The following is a 20060-nucleotide window of genomic DNA, read 5'->3' on the forward strand; positions in this document are numbered from 1 at the left end:
TGATAACTAAGAGGTAGTCAAGGGGCAAGCATTCTATCAGGGAAGACAAGTGTGCTACTAAACAGGGCCCATGCTAAAATGGCAGTAAGCACCCAGGAGACTGGGAACTCAGAGATGAGCAGCAATGCCTAAAAAAGTCAGGTGAAAATTCCAGAGAAGGTGAAGTTGCATTTAAAAGACAAATTTTGCAGACAAAGAAAAAAATGTACAGATAAAGAAATTGTAAAGGATATTTCAGGCAGAGAAAATAACATTTGCAAAGGGAGGAAACAGTAAGGCAAAGATGACAAAACTTCTGCTGTGGATGTAGCAAAGGATTGATGGGGGAGAACAGGGGACTAACAAGAGATAAATAATGGACTACAGTAGAGATGGGTGGAGGGCACAGAGCGAAGAACTCTTATGCCAGAAACTCACAGTCAATGGCCTTTACTCAATGCTCTCTATGAGGCCCACCGGATGGAGAGCATGCCCACCACCATCACCATCCACAACTGATTAAACCAGAAGCATATACCCAGCCCAAAGTCAGTTCATCCTTTGGTTTGATTGTAAGCAAGCAGATTCGCTATCTCAGACTTTTGCCTCAAGGGATATGATTGGAGACTACTCTGATCATACGGTAGTGAATACTGGATCAAACAGCCATGAACACATGGGGTCAGCTCTGACCTCATGGCAAGCCAGAGCCAGAAGCAAGTTAATGCTTCAGGGCATCAGCAAAGCTACAGGCCTCGTAGAGTCTGCGGGTAAGAAAATAGAGCTGTCATACTGAGAAAGGCCAAAATGAAGGGGCAGGCAGTCAGAATGAAAGTGAGAATGAGAGAGAGAGAGAGAGAGAGACCCATGAAAATAGCCACCGAGAGGTCATTTCTGAGAGAAGAGCATGGGATTGCATAATTAGGCCATGTAGTAAAGACGTCAGCCACATAGGAACCTGGTTTTATCCATTGGACTTGACAGTTGTTACTGAATTCAGAAAGAATACGGTCTCAGAGGACCTATGGCCAGAGTCTAGACACTATTATTAGGAGTTCTGAGGCTACAGAGTGTACGAAATAAGGTGAATGAAATGAGACAGACACTGATGACTTACCCTATCAGCCAGTAAGGCTGTGGGAGATGGCTGCAAGCATGAGGGGATTCAAGACACATCCACATGGGCCACCTCTCTCATATTTTCCTAACTGGAGGAGGAATCCAACTCTGCGTTCTTCTGAGATCAGCTGCCTTCTCATTCATTAAGGATCATAACCAATGTTGCTTATGTTCCATCGACTTCACCAATGTACAACTCAGCTAGTCCCCACTTTGTCTAATAACTATTCGTGTGTTCAAAGACTGGATGCAGGACTTCAGAAAATGTTACCTTTTAGGTAAACCTGTGCAGCCTGGGGCTGCAAAGAGATGGAGCAAAGTGAAATAGGTTTTGTATTGTTTTCTCTACCACTGGGATCTTTAGAGTGTGATTACGTGCCACGTAGATAGTAGAACACATGTCGACAACATTTCAAGGCTCATTATCTTGCTGCTGACATAGCAGTTGATGCCTTATCCACAACAGTTTGTGGTTTCTCTTTTGTCTGGTGATACTGTCTTTCAACAAAAAGCAGGGAGAGCGGGTATGCCAAGCGGTCTGTAGGGGCATGAGTTATGTCCTCCAGTGGCTCTTGGAGGACCACTGCTTGTGGTAATATGACATTCCCATTACTCACCCTTCCCCTTCCCTCCCCTGCAAAGGGGCTAGCACCTAAAATCTTTCAGGAAAACAGCTCTTGCATTTAGAACAACAATAGGCTTACTTTCACCTGTTTTGAAGGAGAAATGAGAAAAGGAAAAAAAAAATAGGCAATGAGTAATGAACAAAGGAAGGGAAAAAACCACCAACAGAAGAATGTCCTATGAGAAAGCTCAAAGCTGAGTTTTATTTGTTTGTTTATTACTGGCTGAGATATAAAGGGAGTTTAAAGGGTAGAGCTGCCTTCTCTGGTTAATATATTGGCCAAATCCATCAAGTCTGATCGTCTTTGCTTACCGCCAGGGTGCACCAATGCACACACTATTCCAAACTTCTAACAAGATCAGCATTTTTAGCACTTAATAGTTGGGCTCAAGTCACTTTTGAAAAGAATGCTGGGGAGTTGGATCACTAAGGCTCTGTTTATTATAGCTCAGTTCTCAAATCCTCTGGATTTCTTTTTATCACATCTACAGTCTGTTCTGCTACATATGTGTTTTTAAATGCAAATCAACTCAAATGCAATCAGTAATTAGGGAAGTGATATCAGCATGACATAGAAAACAAATTGGACCAAACATGGTTTTTCCCAGTGTGTTCTTGTCTGAAGCAATCAACCGTGTAAGCGTTTCCACAGTTAAATAAAACAAAACTTTAATGGTATTTGAAGCGTTTGAAAGAAAAGAAAAGCTGAAAAGTCTTTAAATACCTTCTTGTAGTTGAGGAAAGGGGCTGGCTTAGTGGCCTGAAGTACCCGCTCTATTGGCCACCAGGCTAAACTCCCTGAAGAAACTGCAAATGGAAGATTGAGAATTTGGGAAGATATTTTCCCGTGTGAAAACAAGACAACAACAAAAAACAAAACTACATAAAAAAGAACAAACTCCCAAGTCGCATTTTTAGTTTGGATATAACTGTCCTTTATCTAAGTGACTGTTGCTGAAGACCTGTGTCTCCACTGGGGAAGCTTTGAGACATGGAAGGCAGACTGCTAGATTTTCAGGGCAAAGGCTAGTGGGGATTCAGCTCAATCTTACTATCTTCAGGATTCTTGTCATTTTTGTTAGTGCCCTCATTAAAAAGTGCCATGGCTTTTGAGGGTCTGCTCCTCACCCTATTTTTTCTCAGTGAGCGCTGTTATGTTTAGGGTGTGATTTTGCAAAAAGTGAAGGACGCATATGTGCAATGGTGTGGCTGAAACACCCGCACCAGTATTTTTCCCGAACAACATTCATGTAAGACTCATAACACCAGACATTTTCTACACATTTTACATACATTATGTCGTTTAATTCTCACAACTTAATGAGGTTGGTGCTATTACTATCCTATCTTTACAAACGAGGAAACTGAGGACCAGATAATAAATGGAGAGCAGAATAAAGAGTGTTTCAAGTGGCTAGGCATCTGAAGGGGGTAGGAGGGAGAGGTCCTATTCTTTAAGTTATACCAGTTGGAGAGCTATCTTAAAAGGTGAGTTTGGGGCAGCCCCGGTGACCCAGCGGTTTAGCGCCACCTTCAGCCCAGGATATGATCCTGGAGACCCAGGTCCGAGTCCCAAGTCGGACTCCCTGCATGGAGCCTGCTTCTCCCTCTGCCTGTGTCTCTGCCTCTCTCTCTCTCTCACTCTGTCTTTCATGAATAAATAAATAAAATCTTTTTAAAAAAAGGTGAGTTTGATGGGAAGTCAGATTCTATTAGAATGAGACTATTATATACAGGTAGCGGATAACCTTACTTGATGAGAACCAGCTTTCAAGCTTTGCCATACACGGTAATATACATAACCAATTTCCCCTTTAACTCAATATTACTCTTTTCAAGCTTTTATTCAAGTTGTCAATAGATATTCCATATGAAGCAATTCGATGCTGTTTGCAATGGACTATAGTTATTGCACTGGTAGGAGTTGATTAATTGCAACTTCTTATCTTCCTTCTTGTTTCCTTCCTTCCTTCCTCCCTCTTTCTTTCCTTCCTCCTTCCCTCCTTCGTTCCTCTGAGATTAGGTCAGCACAAAATCAGGCCAGACATGGAAAATGGAGACCCCACAAACCTCCTGTATACAAGCTTTAAAAGGCTCAGTTACTTACTTTTTTCTACATGTGAAATTGCCACTGATAGAGAAATTCTTTCGGAAATTGATTTAATGAGAGTAAATGAAATTTTAATGGTAAACAGGCATTGCATAAGCTGCCTAAGGCACGGGATGCAGTCACTAGCAGAATGTAATAGGTGATATTATCCACAGCTGCCTTTCTGTCCATCTGAAGATTAGTAAAAACCCTTTTCGTTTTCATAATGAGTTCATAATGCAACGAAGTACTATAGGAGCTTGCCGCATCCCCTGCTAATTGTATGCTGGAGCTCTGAAAGGAGAAAATTTCATCATTGAATTACCATTTTATTTGGAATATCACAACAAGGCAAGAATGTATAAAAATGGAGAAGATAATGCCTGTAAATTTATAAAGAAAGATGTGACATTGCCTTTTACAATTTCCTTTTCATTCTTTTGTAGTGAAATGCTCTTCTATTTTTTTTCTTTCAAATTTTCTTTCTGATACCAAGTACCTGAGGCTTAGTTACAGTTCTTCTTTTGAGAACAAATCTGGATTTTTTAAAAATCCCAGTAGATGCAGATCAGTGTTTAGCAAAGCATGAGCTAAGGACCACTCCTATCAGAATCACCTGAACTGCTTGCTAAAACAATATGAAATCTTGGTGCCAAGATCTATTCTGAATTAGAGAACTCTGTGGGGTTCTAGGCCTCTACATTTTAACAAGGACCTTATGTCTTTTACATATACTAATGTTTAGTATGCAATCACTGATTTAGAAAATTCAGAGAATTCAAAATAGGTGTAATTGTTTCAGCCAAGCAAAATACCCATTGATTGATTAATTGGTTATTATAAATCTCAAGTTTTTCTCTGACATTTTGTGGACAGCCTTTGTTTCTTCATCCAAATTGAGTCAAGAGAATTAAATAATCCACTCAGTCAACTGAAAACTAAGGACCAAGTCAATAAATCAAAATCCAATTGTGTAACCAATCGCAGAAGTCTTATTTGACTGAAAAATAGCATTTAAAACATCTGTACACAAAGTTTACTAAAACAGTTGAATTGATTTATGAGTGCAGTAGCTGCCTTAAACAACCACCATCCCTAATATCATAGATATGTTTACATTTATCTTAAAAATCTTTAGTTTCAAATAATGATGCAGGTCACCCGGAACCTATATGTTGCTAAATCTAAGAGACTCTTTCAGTACCTAATTTCCTTGACTTTTCAGCAGCCATTTGACATTGCCGATTACTTCCTTTTTGAAATAGTCTCATCCCTTGGCTTCTGTGAGTCCACACAGTGTGAGTGAAGGTGATGCTTCTTTACAGTAAACACTTAAATCTTGATGGCTTAACACAAAAGAAGTTTCTTTCTCACTCATGTAAAGTCCAATAGTGTTTTCCCCTAAGGGATGAGGAAGGTTTCTGACTTCCTCTTGGGGTTTACATTGAGCCATTAGATGGAGAAGAGACAGATCCTTATGGGAGATTTTTATGCACCAGCTTCACCAAAGTGTCCTTCATCAACTTCTGTTCCCATTCCATTAGTTAGAGCTCAATCATATGGCAACATTGAATTTCCCTGGAGGCTGGGGAAAACGCTCTAGAAGGAAGAGGAGGCAGATGGGTGCTCAGATAACAATTTTTGCCAAACAAACTCTTCTCATTTTTTTCCCTACCTCTTTGCATATTTTTTCTCAGATTCATTTGTAACTCTGTTCTTTCCCAATCCTAAAAAGTTGATTAACCTCATGGTGTTGTTCTAAGTCTGCTACTCTTTTTGGTCCCCAATTTTCCCCTGGCCAATGCCATTCTTTCACATGGCTTTAATGGATGTCTCTAGCCCAGGGAGCCCCCAGAGCAAAGTCCAATCACTACTGAAACTCTACCCATCAATGTCTCAGAGGTACCTCAACCTCAAATGTGCAAAAGTAACCTTGTCAGTTCCATCATTTCCCCTTCCAGCCTCCCTTGACATAGTAATTGGCACTAATCTTCACCAAATTGCCCAAGTCAGAAGCTTGGGAGTGCTCCCTGACTCCCCTATGCTTCCTCACGTCGTCCAATCAATCATTAACCTTCAGGATTCTAGTTGCTAATTATCTCTTAAATCCTGTCATTTCTCTCCATCTCAATCTCCAATATCTTGATAAAGTGTGTGTGTGTGTGTGTGTGTGTGTGTGTGTGTGTGTTTCTCCTTCCTGGTTTCTAGTCACAGTCCTGTTCTCCCCAATCTACTCTGCACACTGCCATCAAAGTCATTTTTATAAACTTGAACTATGGTTATATATTTTCTCTGCTTTAAATCTTTCAATGGTTTCCTTATGTCCTTTGGACAATAAAGTCGAAGCCCTTTAACATGGTTTATGGTGTCTTTCATAATTTAGTTCCATTCCCTCCCTTGACCTCCTGCTCCTTCCCCCTCACTCTTTCCCTTGAACATCCAATTTTCTTTTGGCTATTTTCTAAGATATGTCATTCTTTTTCCTTGGGACCATGTTGCTCCTTTCATTTAAGAACACTTTTTCTTGACCCCTTTCAAAGTCTAAGGCCAACTCATTTTTCAGGTCTCAGCTAAAAATGTCACTTCCTTTTAGAGATCTATACTAACTCCTTAGTTTAGATTAGAAATCCTGCTTATACTCCTGTGACACCTAGGATTTTATTGTATTTTCTTGGTTAAAATGTTATTTACTCCATTTTTCTGCAGTCCTTATGAAAGTAATGCCTGTATCTATAGTGTTTACTACTGTTATCTCCAAAGTTCTATCTAGGTGGGCAATCCCATTAGGAAATTTGTTGGTAGATGAATAAAGTTATTAAGTTAGAAACTTCACCAGCTTCTGTCATATTTCTACAAATTCTATGATACAAATGGCTACTTGTATATCATAGTTAAATTCTCTGTGAAACAATTTTCCGGAAGTCCAACTTTTGATGGCATCTTGACCTAGCATCTCCAATCACATTCTCTTATGAGAAGAACAGGACTACTCTTTGTTTGCATGCCTTTGTTCATTCCCATTATTATCAACATCTCAACAAACTCTGGCAAAGCCAAGGAATGATTTCCCTAATACCTCCCAGAGGAACCACAATAAAGGAAATCAGAGACATCTGTGCATTGTTTATACCTCCATAATCCTTTCTAGAGTTGTAAATTACTTGGCAACAGCTGGGCAAGAGAGGAAGGAGAACTATTCTATTTGAAAAAGAAGGTATGAATCCAATAACCAACTCAGTGCTTTGAAACTTTATCATTCCTTGAGTTCCTAGACCCAATTTCAAACTGTGAAGGGGGTGTTTCCCACACCCAACAAGCAAATCTTGGACCCCAGCAGGGTGTCAGAAAAATCAACTCAATTCTGATATTATCTATGGAGAGATAGTACCAGGTTCCACAGGTTAAGGGTTCATTCCTACAAGACCACAAATCCCCTTCCCTGCCCTCACTTCAAATGTGAGTCATAAGCCTAGGTCGTTACCTGTACTTCTGACTAACCAGTTATAAATCAGAGGTTCCAACAACCTCCTCTTTGGGTCTAATTAATTTTCTAGAGCAGCTCACAGAACTCAGGGAAGCATTTTACTTACCAGACTATTGGTTTATTATAAAAGGCTATAACTCAGGAATAACCAGATGGAAGAGGTGCACAGGGCAAGGCATGGGGAAAGGGCATGGAGCTTCAATACTCACTCCAGAGACACCATTCTCCCAGCACCTCCATGTGTTCACCAACCTGGAAGTGCCACTGACAGGACCCCTATGGGCCCCCCTCCTTTTTTCAGAAATGTGAACTTTACCTTTAAGAGATGAACAACAGCTGGCTTAGATCAGTTTGAGCTTGACCACTGGCTGGCCCCTGCGCAGATGGACCATGAAGCATCCCACAGTTATCTGTTTCTCACTGCAATGTTAAAATTTCCTTCCAAGGAAAAGCACAAACCCCATTAACATAACATGCAATGTATGTCTGAGCATGTTTCCTTAAGACACACTCGAGACATTTTACCCACCTCTGTGTATGATGACAAAGTTTCCCTTCTGAATATTTACCCTAAACCCTAAATAAAAAGAATCTGTTCACGTCTGCTCAGGGAGTCATGGTTTTGGAAATTAATCCCCATGATCTCTAGCCCTTTCTGCCCTTACCAAAGGTCTGGGGGTGGGACTGAAAATTTCTAACCCTCTAATCATATGATTGGTTCTCCTGGCAACCAGCCCTATCACTAGGTGGGATTCAAAAGTCACAGCATTAACATAATGAAAGACTTTTATCTCTTAGGATATTCCAAGGGTTCTAGGAGCTCTGTGCCAGAAACAAGACAAAGACCAAATATATATTTCTTAGTATAAGCCACAATATCACAGTCATTTATAAAGTTATAGTATTTTTTTATTAGAATCAGAAATTGGGGCACCTGGGTGGCTCAGTGGTTGAGCATCTGCCTTCTGCTCAGGTTGTGATCCCAAGATTTTAGTATCAAATCCTGCATCAGGCTCCCCATGGGGAGCCTGCTTCTGTCTCTGCCTCTCTGTGTCTCTCATGAATGGATAAATAAAATCTTAAAAAAAAAGAATTGGAAATTATAATACTAATTAGAGGACAATAGTGTATTGCATATATGCATAAAATGAGTAAAGACAACTTTGACTTTTGAAAACTTAAATTGAAGAAAAAAATGTGTAGCCTGTGTGGATGTTGGTCTGTGCCACTCTGATTCCCCTCCAGCACTGAAAGATTTATTCCCAGAGCTGTGGACAGCTATCTGCCCTCTTTCAGGATTGCCTTAAAGAGAGCCAGCTTTGCCAAATGGCACAATCTTTTCCCAGGGCTACTTGCTCCGCTAACTGGTTTACTTGGGAAAGTAAAAGCCTGGGCCTATTGACCCAACTTGAAATAACTCTTAAGGAATCCTAGTTGAATTTGGAGCTTCTGGTGGAGTTGGCTAAGGGTTTAATGTGAATGTACCACTTCCCCAGTTCTCTGTCTCCAATATTGACTCCTGCTCTTTCCTCACTATTGAACCCAGGAGCACTAATGAACTTCCATGTCAAGTTTGTGACACAAGCCCTTTATATTAGGCTGGAAGTTTAGTCCCAGTTATGAATTTGCTTACTCTGTTATGAGTTCTGGATGTTATCCTTGGGAGATTAGATATGGTTTGTTCAATGAGAGCCACGAGGGAATAAGATTGGGTTTGGTGATAAAAGTGGTAACAGGAGCATGAGACAAAGGACAGACTAACTCCTAGAAACTTTAGCTTCAGTTAGGTAGAATTACTTAACCTTCCTAGGTGGCCTTTAAATTTTGCTCTGAGAGGAAACCTCTTCTGCCTCTGACCTATAGAGAGTATGTAGCTGTTCTTATAATTTTGCTTTTATGATTTGCCTTACACTGTTAGCTTACTATTCTATTTCCACTCAAGCCTCTCTAGGTAGAAATACAGATTTCTACCAGTAGAATACAGATTTTTTTAAAGAATACAGATATTATATCTAGATACTCCTACAGAGTTTCTAACTCAATGTCTTGGATATCCTAATAGCTTAATATTAATAAATTGTTATTGAGTGAAGCTCTTTAAAAATGGATGTCTACTTAGTCATTTATTCCTCAGCTTAGTCCTCCTATGTAGAACTTTTTTTTTTTTGGTACCCAATCTGATTTTAAGATGTTATCAAAACTACTTCTCAAGACTGGTTAAATATAGACTTCTTTAATCCTCTTTGTTTGCTGACATGTCTGAACATAACAATTTCCATTATAATATAAAACTGATTCCAGTTAAAGTTGAGGACTTAGTATGTTCAAGGGACCGGCAAAATGCTCTACATGCAATCTTGAAATCTTTCTGGATTTTGAAAAAATATCTGCATGATTTTTAAAAAAATTTTATTATATTTTATTGTATTTAAATTCTTTGGAAGTTGACAATCCATTTAAAGACTAATTAGACTATTTTTCTTAATTAGAATAACTGATTAGTAACAGGAACCCATATTTGGGTGCCTGGGTATCTCAGTCTGTTGGACGTCTGACTTGGTTTTGGCTCTGATAGTGATCTCTGTGTTGGGGGATAGAGCCCTGTGTCAGGCTCCATGCTCAGCTGGGAGTCTACTTAAGATCCTCTCCCTCTCCCTGTGCTATTCCTCCTATTCTTGCATTCTTGCTCTCTCTCTCTCTCTCAAATAAATAAATAATAAATAATCTTTAAAAAAACCACAAACAAACCATCCTTATGCATATCATGTTAAGAGGATGACAAGTGTATTGTGGAGTCTGACTTTAGGCTCTGAGCACTCAGTGATAAGACCGGGTCTTCTGGGAGATAGCCATCCAGGACAGATGCTAAATCTTCTTTGACAATTTTTTTTTTCTTTTCTTCTTTGACAATTTAATTAGTATGCCCTATTTTCATTGCTGTTGTAGCTACTCTTAGTTTATCAATGAAGGAATGAGTTAGTTCCCTCCTCATTCAAAGAGAATGGAGCAGTCAAAAGTCCAAGAACCACATTCAACTAGGAAAGAATGACAAATACAAGTGGCTTAAAGAGGAGGGTGTAAAGGGGAGGTAAGACTTCAAATAAGAAGAGCAGATTAAGTGTGAGTATGAACAGATTTCTTTCTGTGAAGAACAGGGCACTGGCAAGAGGGATTTAAATTCAAAATTCATTTCATTTTGGCATTGAGTTCCTACTATATGTTTTCCTGTCCCTGTGCTGTGGTCCCTGCTCTAGAAGAGTCAGCTGTGGGGGATTCTGACAGAAACAAACATAACATCAGTATCCTAAGGCAAGTGCTGATGGAAGAGTGGAGAGCAGCCCCAGTACAATCTAGAAACTTGAACTTATGTCCACAAGAGGTTAAGCCATTTCTCTCTCTGGGCTTTTAAGAGGTTTTTTGGGGGAGGAGGGTGAGGCGGGAAATATGTTTATTTTGCTCTATTGAGTTATGCTTTCCACATAATCTGCTTAAGAAAATCTTTGTGTTTGAGTAAGAAATTGCCTGAAGGAAATTTAACTTTATTCTTTTGTTGACAGTAAGTTTAGCAAAATCATTTACTGTGTGCACAACTTTATCCACCCACAAAAGAGATTGCAGTCAGAACTATGTTCTAATGAAAACAAGGCTTCTATTTTCTGCATTTATTTATACAGTGTGATGAAAATTACCCCACACTTCTCTCTGATATGCTTATACCTGTAGCAACTCCCTGCAGATCTGAGAATTTTCCACAGTCTTGGAAGAAGCAAGAGTATACGTCGGGGAGGGGCAGGATGTGTGTCAGCATCAGGTCACTGATTTCAAAATGCTAGCACCTCAAACTGGGGGCAGAGTTGTAACTGTGTAATCTGTAGAAGTTTATTTTCTGTTTTTTATCTGTCCTTTCTAATTAAAAAAAAAAAAAAAAACCTTTGAGGAGGAGAGGAGATGGTGGCTGTTAGCACATTAGCTTTATTTTTTCCTCCCTGAGACTATACCATATACTTATTTTCCACAAGTGAGAATCAGTACTATGGACAGAGGACAGAGACCTGGGTTTCAATTCTGACTCTACCACTAACTAACTAGCTGTTAGCATTAAAACTCATTATCTAACATCGATTAATTTTCAAAAATAGACATGTCTTGAGTTCCTGTGCTTTGTGTATACAAAGGAAGCAACAGTGTAAGAACTATATTTATAATCTGAATTGTTTTTGTAAATATACATAGGTCTTGTTTGTCTTTGATTTGTTTGGTGAGCAAAGAGAGAATAACCTTTAGCTAAGGGAGACTAAGCAGTTTAGGATTTAAATATCAGTGATTCAAGCCACAGCTCCCTTTTCCTGTATCATTCCTTCCTAAAATGTAATGTCACCTAATCAGCAGATCATACTAAATCCTGTGATTATATATTCTCAAAAACGTTTTTCAGAAAGTTTATAAAGATATACAGCTGAACTAATTCAGATGGAGGTAAACCACCAGAAGATGTGGGAATGGGTCAGGTTGGGGGCATGGGGAGGTAAAATGGAAATCATTTTACCATCAGTCTAGGATATGAATCAATCCTGCCAACAATCACAAAATTTAACTCTGCTCTTCATGGTAGACAAAGACATAAGAAGCAAAGGCATTGAGATATAAAGTAAATCTATTATGAAAGAAGAAGCCTTTCCTGGTAATAAACTCTACAAGAAACTTACAATTCAAATCCTTATTCAAGAGACAGATGGTTAAATTTGCTGCATAAAATAGCAAATAAACCCCAAATAAAAATGCTTTAAACAAATGAGCCACTATTTCTTTCTCTTGTGAAAGATGGAGTCCCAAGCTTTTTGGAGAATCTTCAAGGTGTCACCAAGGACTTGGGCTCTTATTTTCTGTTCCATCATCCTCAATATTTGTACTTTCCATCCTCAAAGTATCTTTTGATCCAACATGACTACTGGTGCTTCAGTTATCACATCTGAGTTTCAAGCTGTCAGCAAGAAGGGGTAAGCCCCCCAAATTATTTGTATCATCCTATGTAAGAGAATTTTCCAGAACTCTCACATACCCACTTCTGCACTTATTTTATTGGCTCCAGTTTAATCACATCATAGGGCAGCCCTGATGGCCCAGTGGTTTGGCACCGCCTTCAGCCCAGGGTATGATTCTGGAGACCCGGGATCAAGTCCTGCGTCGGGATCCCTGCATGGAGCCTGCTTTTCCCTTTGCCTGTGTCTCTGCCTCTCTCTCTCTTTCTCTGTGTCTGTCATGAATAAATAAATAAAATCTTTTTAAAAAATCACATCATATAAGGATGCAGGATTGCCTGGGAGGTGTAGTTTTCTTCTGGGTAAGTATACTCCACTAAAAATAGCTGATGAGCAACTGGTAGTATCTGTCACAGAGGGGAAATGACAAAATGGAGAGTATTTCAATAGCCATTTTACATAAAATTTAAATGTGGCCTTTAAAGAAATAAGTTATAAGAGACAAGGGAACAAAGTGTAACGACCTCAAAATATTGATGCATCTACACCATTTTAGCCCATGTCTCCAGACTTTCTCAAAAGAAATGAATGCTAGAGCTCCAGAGAAATAATCACATGTTTAACATGTTGGCTCTAGTTTAAGTAATCACTTCTCTAGGGACCAATCTACTTTTAAAAAAATGCAGTTCTTATAGTAAAGACAGAAATCTAGTTTTTAGGAGATTTAATCAATGCAGAGTCTTATATTCCTTTAGCCTTGTAATAGGCAATAAATAACACAGATCTTTCATTTGCAGCCTCTATAACAACTGTGGGGAAAGTGCTTTTTTCAAAGCAAATACTTCTGTATTCTGGGTATTTGGAGTTCTCCCTAGTTCTTCAGATCTAAAGAGGATTGATGGGAGCCCCATTCCCTGGAATGTGGAAGACCAGAGCCCTTTCCCAGATTGCCATGAGCTCCAGAGGGACTTGAGTTCTCATGGTCACCTCTGGCTTTGGACACCTGCTTCCAAACATTGGCTCTGATTTTATGAATTGATTTGCTGTCCTGCTCATGTTGTTTCTCTCATATTCTGCCCTGAAGTAGGACTTGGATCTTTTCCTTTCTTTTCACATACACAAAAAAAATGCAACCTCCCACCCCCAAAATTAACCAACAAAAATAAGCAGATGCCTACCTATACGAGGTAATTTTGTGTGAGTAAAAGACTCTCCTGAAGTATATCAGAATACAAATGTGCCATTGCATAAACACGAACAAATTAAAATTAAACTGTAGACGTCTTTGGGATGAAAGTCCTTTAGCCACCATATACCATAGGGAGCTTCATTCTCATTTTTCTCTCCCTCTGACCTCTTCTCAGCTCGTGCTTTGCTTATTTCTCTGTTCTCATATATAAAGTGATAAAGCTCTCTTTGGTCATTACCCCCAAGTTACCTTGGCATATTCAAGTTCCATTGAACGGCACAGCTGGTTGGCAGTTGTGATCACACGCAGCATGTTTTGAAGGTATCACACCTGCGCTGGCCTACCCATGGCCTGTTTGTAGCTGTGGAAGTGAGAGCCCTTGTCATGATAAACTGAGATGAGGCATGTGAACAGTGAATAACAGTACTGGGAGTAAGTACATGGTGGTCATTCAATAAATCTTAGGTGCTATTATTAGCATGACAGTCTTCAACTGATAATGCTTTTTTCAATGAAAAAAAAGTGCTGAGTCTTCCTACTCTTGGGGTACAGAATAATCCTAATTTGGATATAGAGGCCTCCAGAATCTGTGTACCCTTCCAGAGATGCTTGGTGCTTATATCATGTGACTGTATTTATTTTCTTCCATTGCTAATACACAGGACATCTGTTTGAGTCCACATGTCAACAGTTTTGTTTATCAATTAAACTATCTGAAAGTTATGTGCTTCCTTTGTAATAAAAAATAAGGTTGCGATCATGAGAACTGATTAGAATGCCAATTCATTTTCCTGAGAGATACAAAAGAAAACAGAGAAATAATTTGCTGAAAATGGAGCAATACATACAATTATTTTGATGAGGGTCACTGCTAGAAACCTGGATTTGTTTGTATTATGGGATGTATAAGGGCACTGCGACCTGCCTCATGTTCTCAAGGAGACATAACTGAATAAGAGGATAAAAACTGAATGGCAATGGGAAATAAGCACAGGAGGAGGATTCTTTAGAGCTATGTTAGAATTATTGTTAATAGTCATTTCCAGAATTTCAGGAACTTAATTTCAAAGTCATGTCCAGAAAGAAGAGATGAATAGCCTTTGACCTATTGAGTGCTTGTTATCTATGGCTATAGTATAGCTTATGCCCGCTGTGAATTCCAACTCCTCAAACTCAGAAACTGTGTTTTATTTACCCTTGTATTTCTTACCTCACTTAGTGCTTAGGACCTGATAGATACTTTATAAAGATGTGTTGAATGAATGAGTAAATTAATACATTTATAAATGGATCAACCCATCAAACAATCTACAATTTAATTTCTGGACTTTTCAACAATGAGATTTCTCTTTTAGCTTTGACGAAAATAGAAAAAAAGGCATCACAGTCCAATTTTTAATATTACTTTATCACAACATTCCATGAACTACGAGGTAAAATTCTTATGTCAGTTTTGCTAGATTAAGATGTTAATGAAGAAAAATTCATGAGCCTTGGCATTCTTTTTTTAGCTGTTTTACCTTCACTTTCCAAAAGGGCAAAATGAACATCTGTGTGTCTGGAACAAAAGACAAATTAAAAATAAGAGGTTAATTAGGCATTAAATTGACATTTTAAACACAATTTTAGTGCTATGGAAGTGGTGAAAACAATCATTTCAAATGTGTTATTTGGGGGAGGTAGATTTTATTGATTAGTTTACTCAAAAGCTGACTCAGTCTGAACAATTAGAATATCAAGCAAAGAACACATATGAAACAAGCTTTGGAAGAATTCTCCATTAACTATTATGATTGTTGCAAAAAATGATAATAATAACATGTTTTGCACAGCTTTGTTATCAGGAGCCTTTACATTTGACATTTCAGAAGCAAGGAAAGCGAATAGCTTAAGAAGTTGAAAAGCCAATTCATCATGATGTCTGACATTTGGGAGCTGATATTATCATCTGTAATTTAAAATTCAGAATTTATAAAGTGCAGTCATATAATACTTCCCAGCAAACAAAGGTCTTGCTGAAATGTCTATACTTATCTGGGAAATAACATAGAGTCACAAAAAGCCGATGCTTTTGAATTTGAATGCTTATTCTTGCCACCTCACCCCTCAAATTTTATAAAATAATGAATTTCTACCTTCTGCAATCAGCAAAATTGTGATGATCAGCAAAATGCACAAGAAACTGGTTTTATGTATGGAGATTTAAAAATCTACTATGACCTTTTTGATCATGGTTATGAGTCTTTTCTTGACCATGTATCATGTGATGTTTGTTGATCATTTGTTTGCTTTATTTCTTTTTTTTTTTTTTTTTGTTTGCTTTATTTCTTTTTTTTTTTTTTTTTGTTTGCTTTATTTCTAATCAAAGTATGATAGCACATGAAAATATATTTGGAGCTACTCTAGGATACTGCTGAGAATACCAATCACAGTTGTGCTATTGTGTGCTTATGCACAAGGTTTTCTAGTCCAGTGATTCCGATCTGACAACATCAGGAAGTATTTTCAGAAACAGCTGCATTAGAATATATCCATTTGGAGAAATTCTACAGGAACCCCAGCCCCTCAGCGTCCTGGGGCCCAGGTTATCTCCTTGGACCTGAAACTGATCTTCCAATTTCCTTTTCATTAACGGAATCAGCATTAAGATGGAGATTTCTGGTCTGGCATTGATAATCTTGCTGCTTTCCTAAAGACTGGTTTGCTCTGTGCACTATGCTCAGCTTTCTTGTAGTTACTTTCAGATGAGAGAAACAAAATATTCCTTTTCTTCGCTTCATACAAATACTTCAAGAAAAGGTACCCAGTGATTTGTACAACTGACAACTGCAACCATTGCTCCAGGGCAGATTGAGAAAAACTCATATTCTCTTTAACACAACCCAGAAGTGCCTGTTCATCTACCTTATGGCAGAGGCATGTGTTTCATTGCTGCTCTGTGATCTAATTCAGAGGAGAGATAGCTGCGGCATTTTCAACTGATACATAAAAATAGCTGGTTGCACTAGACACTGTCTGACGTCAATGAAATCATTAAAAAGCAGTGACCAGTCTGCAGAATGTCTCTGATTGCAGCTCAATGTGCAGATACTTCAGCCACATCATTTTTTCTTTTGACAGACAGCTATCTTTTCTTACTGTAAGATAATTTTCATCAGTCATTTAGCTAATATGTGGTTAAAGCTCAAGTTCTTCCTACTCTTCCATGGCACATAATCTGATGTAAAAGGTCAGCCACATTTGAGAAGGGTTCATATCCTGTGGAGATAGTGGGAACGGACAGTTGAGGACCTTTGGAAATTTCTCGTAGACTTCTAAATAAATGTGAGCCCACAGATTAATTAGTATTGTATTGGTTTCCCACCACAGGATTTGTGCTGAAACTTTTGAAGGTGACTGAGGATACTTCTAAATTCTTTCCAAAAGGTGGAGCTCATACCAAGAACCAGCTACAAATACCAAAATGCCAGATGGGGTCTGGCTCAGGAGTTTTCCAAATCTGCTATCCTGTTAGAAGTTTGACTGCCTTTCCCTCCAATATGGAGTCCCCTTCCCCATTCCTCACTATCAAGATAAATCCTAGCCATCCTGAAAATCACCCTGAAGTCTTGCCCAATCACTCTGCCATCATATTATCTTTGCCTTTCCTGATCAAACTACTCCAGTCCATAAACTAGTTTAGACCTCCATCAAAGTCTCTCTTTTCAGTTTCACAAAAGAATGCTTTCCTGACCTGTTTCTGTTCACTCCCTCTTTTACCATACCCTAGAGCAATTCTTCTAAAATATCAGTCTGATTATGTTAGCTCCTTATTTAACACCATCAGTGTCTCCCTATGTGAGAGCTCACCAAGCTTCATGCCTTTTAATCAGATGAACTCATTCATGTTCTAGCCAGAGGCCAATTAAATGAATCTGTTGTTCTCCAGCTCTTGGGACCCTTTATTTTACTCTATCCTTGCATTTTTATCATTAACCCATTCCTGCAACCATTTGCCTTGTGATATACTTCATCTATAGTGCTCGCCCTTCACACTTGACAGATTTGGCTTTCTTAATGTTAAACAATTGTGTTCTTTTTTGAACTAGGTTTGTAATAGTGCTATGACTACTTAGGGAATCGTGCTCCTCAACCAATATCCAGACGAGGTTCCATGTGGAACATAGCTCAACTTCCTTTTGGGAATAGACCAGATGCTCCCTTATTACTGCAGGATAAAACCTGTGGCACACTACACGGAACCTGAATCTGTGGTTTCAGACTGTTCTTCCACCAGTTCCCACCATACACCTTATATCAGCCACTGGGCCCATCACAATCTTTCATTCTTCCACCAAACTATGTATGAAGCCCCTCCACCATTTACAATTTGGCACACTCACCCTTTAATATCAAACTCAAATATAGTTACCCCCAACCAATTTAATTGATCCTATTTACATGTTCCCATGGAAATGCATATTTATGTTAAGTACTTATGTTTTGTAACTGATGGATATCTGTTTTTTTCCCTAAAACTTGACTTTCCACAATGCAAGAAGCTAATATTTTATTCTTTTCTATATCTAGAGATATAGATATAACACAGGGTCTGTCAAATTATGGTTCCTCAGCAAGTGTAATTTTTTTTTGTACACTCACAACTCATTACTTTCACTTCAGATGTTGTATTACATTTGTGATTATGTAATTATCTGTATGATAATTGGTTTTAGCTTTCCCTTTTATAATGTAAGTTTATTCCATGAGAGCAAGTATGTTTATATATTGTTCACTTTTGTATCTATAGGAAATAGGAGAATACCTGAAAAATAGGAGTTTTTCATATTCATTCAATACACGAATGTCTCTTCCTTAGAGTTCAATTATTTATTGAGATTATGAATCTTAATTTAGGCTTGGGCATACGATTAACATCTCTAATGGCTGAAATGATGACTACAGGTGGAACATTGGATTATGCGTTATTCTTTTTGGCAAAATTCCCTTCCTTTTAACTGTGTTGGTAAGAAGCTATTCACATTTGAAAACAGTATGTATAGGAAGCTAGCAGGCTATATCACAAGCTTCTCAAGATAAGCCATCTTGTGATTCTGGACTTGGGTTAGTTAATTGCCTAGGTTGGCACATCATTGAGGAGTAGGACTTTGTCCTTTTGTTTAAGTGTTTCATTACATAGGGGTTTATAACTTGTTGGACAGATGCAGGTTGTAGTTAATGACTGAGAGCCACCATTAAGCAACTATCAATGAAAAATACAGAGCGATCAAATCAAATCAATAAAGATAGTAAAGATCAATTGCAGGAAGAGATGATGTAGTTAGACTTAATACTGTCTGGCCTGTTTCAGTCCACTTGGAATGTGTTTTTGGCTTAAAATACATTTATTATAAACCATGTTGTTATTGGCAAGGTTTTTAGGACCCTTGGGAATAAAATTATCTTTCCTTTTTCTTTCTTATACTTTCTATTTTAGTGCAAACAGCATGAGGTTGGGAGTCAGGGAGTCCTGGGTTGAAATACTACTTACAAATATTGCAATGTTTTGAACATTATTAGCCTTTGAGAGGTCCTGCTTCTTCAACTTCATGGCTGTCAAGGTTGAAATAAACAATATGTATAAAATGCCTAGCAAATTACTGAAGCTGGATAAATGTCAGTTTTCTCTTCCTACACATTATCCCTTGATTTTCTCTTTCTTTGTTTTCCCCAACTCCTTTGTCACAGTCTTCCCAGTCTGTGAAACTCTTGATGATTTTCTTTAATTTCCAAGGTATTGGTTGGCTAAAATGTTAGCCTAGAGATTCTCCAGAGTTCTGTAATTCAGGAAAATTTGAGCCTTCCCTAAGCATATCAGTAACTAGTGAAAAATTCTGTTTTTTATTTTTTTTAAAGATTTTATTTTTTTAATCGTGAGAGATGCATGGAGAGAGGCAAAGACTTAGACAGAGGGAGAAGCAGGCTTCCTGTGGGGAGCCAGATGTGGGACTTGATTCCAGGAACTGGAGATCACAACCTGAGCTGAAGTCAGATGCTCAACCACTGAGCCACCCAGGTGTGCCTATTTCTTTATTTTTATCTGTTTCCATTGACTGAAGAGTTTAGAATCTTTCTTCAGTATGCTACATGTCTACAGCTAACCAATTTCTAGTTGGATATTGTAAGCTTAGATTAACTGAGTTCATCTAGAATTTTATTGGGTTGAGATTGGGCTATAGTTATAATAGAAGGCAGAGAAAAGATGGGTAAATATAATGTAGCCTAGTGAAAAATTATTAGATCTGTAGTAAAAGGACATTGCTAAAAATCATCCTTTACTTGTTAGCTAAATAAATTGAAATAGGCCATTTAAAAACTCAGTTTCTTTATTTACAGAATTGGATACTTTTCTGACAGGGTTTTTGTGAATTTGAAAGACATAGTGCATGTATAAAGTTTATTTTAAAAAGAAAAGCATTCTAAATGTTGTAATTTAATTTTTTATAAGTTAAGGCAAAGGCTAGTTCCCAATCCAGACATGACAAAAGAGGGCCTGACTATGTATTTGGAAAAAAATATAATGAAGGTTAGCCAAATGGAAGCAGACCAAAAGGAAG

The sequence above is a fragment of the Vulpes lagopus genome, chromosome 3 (genome assembly GCF_018345385.1).
Source record: "Vulpes lagopus strain Blue_001 chromosome 3, ASM1834538v1, whole genome shotgun sequence".
NCBI classification, from domain to species: Eukaryota; Metazoa; Chordata; class Mammalia; order Carnivora; family Canidae; genus Vulpes; species Vulpes lagopus.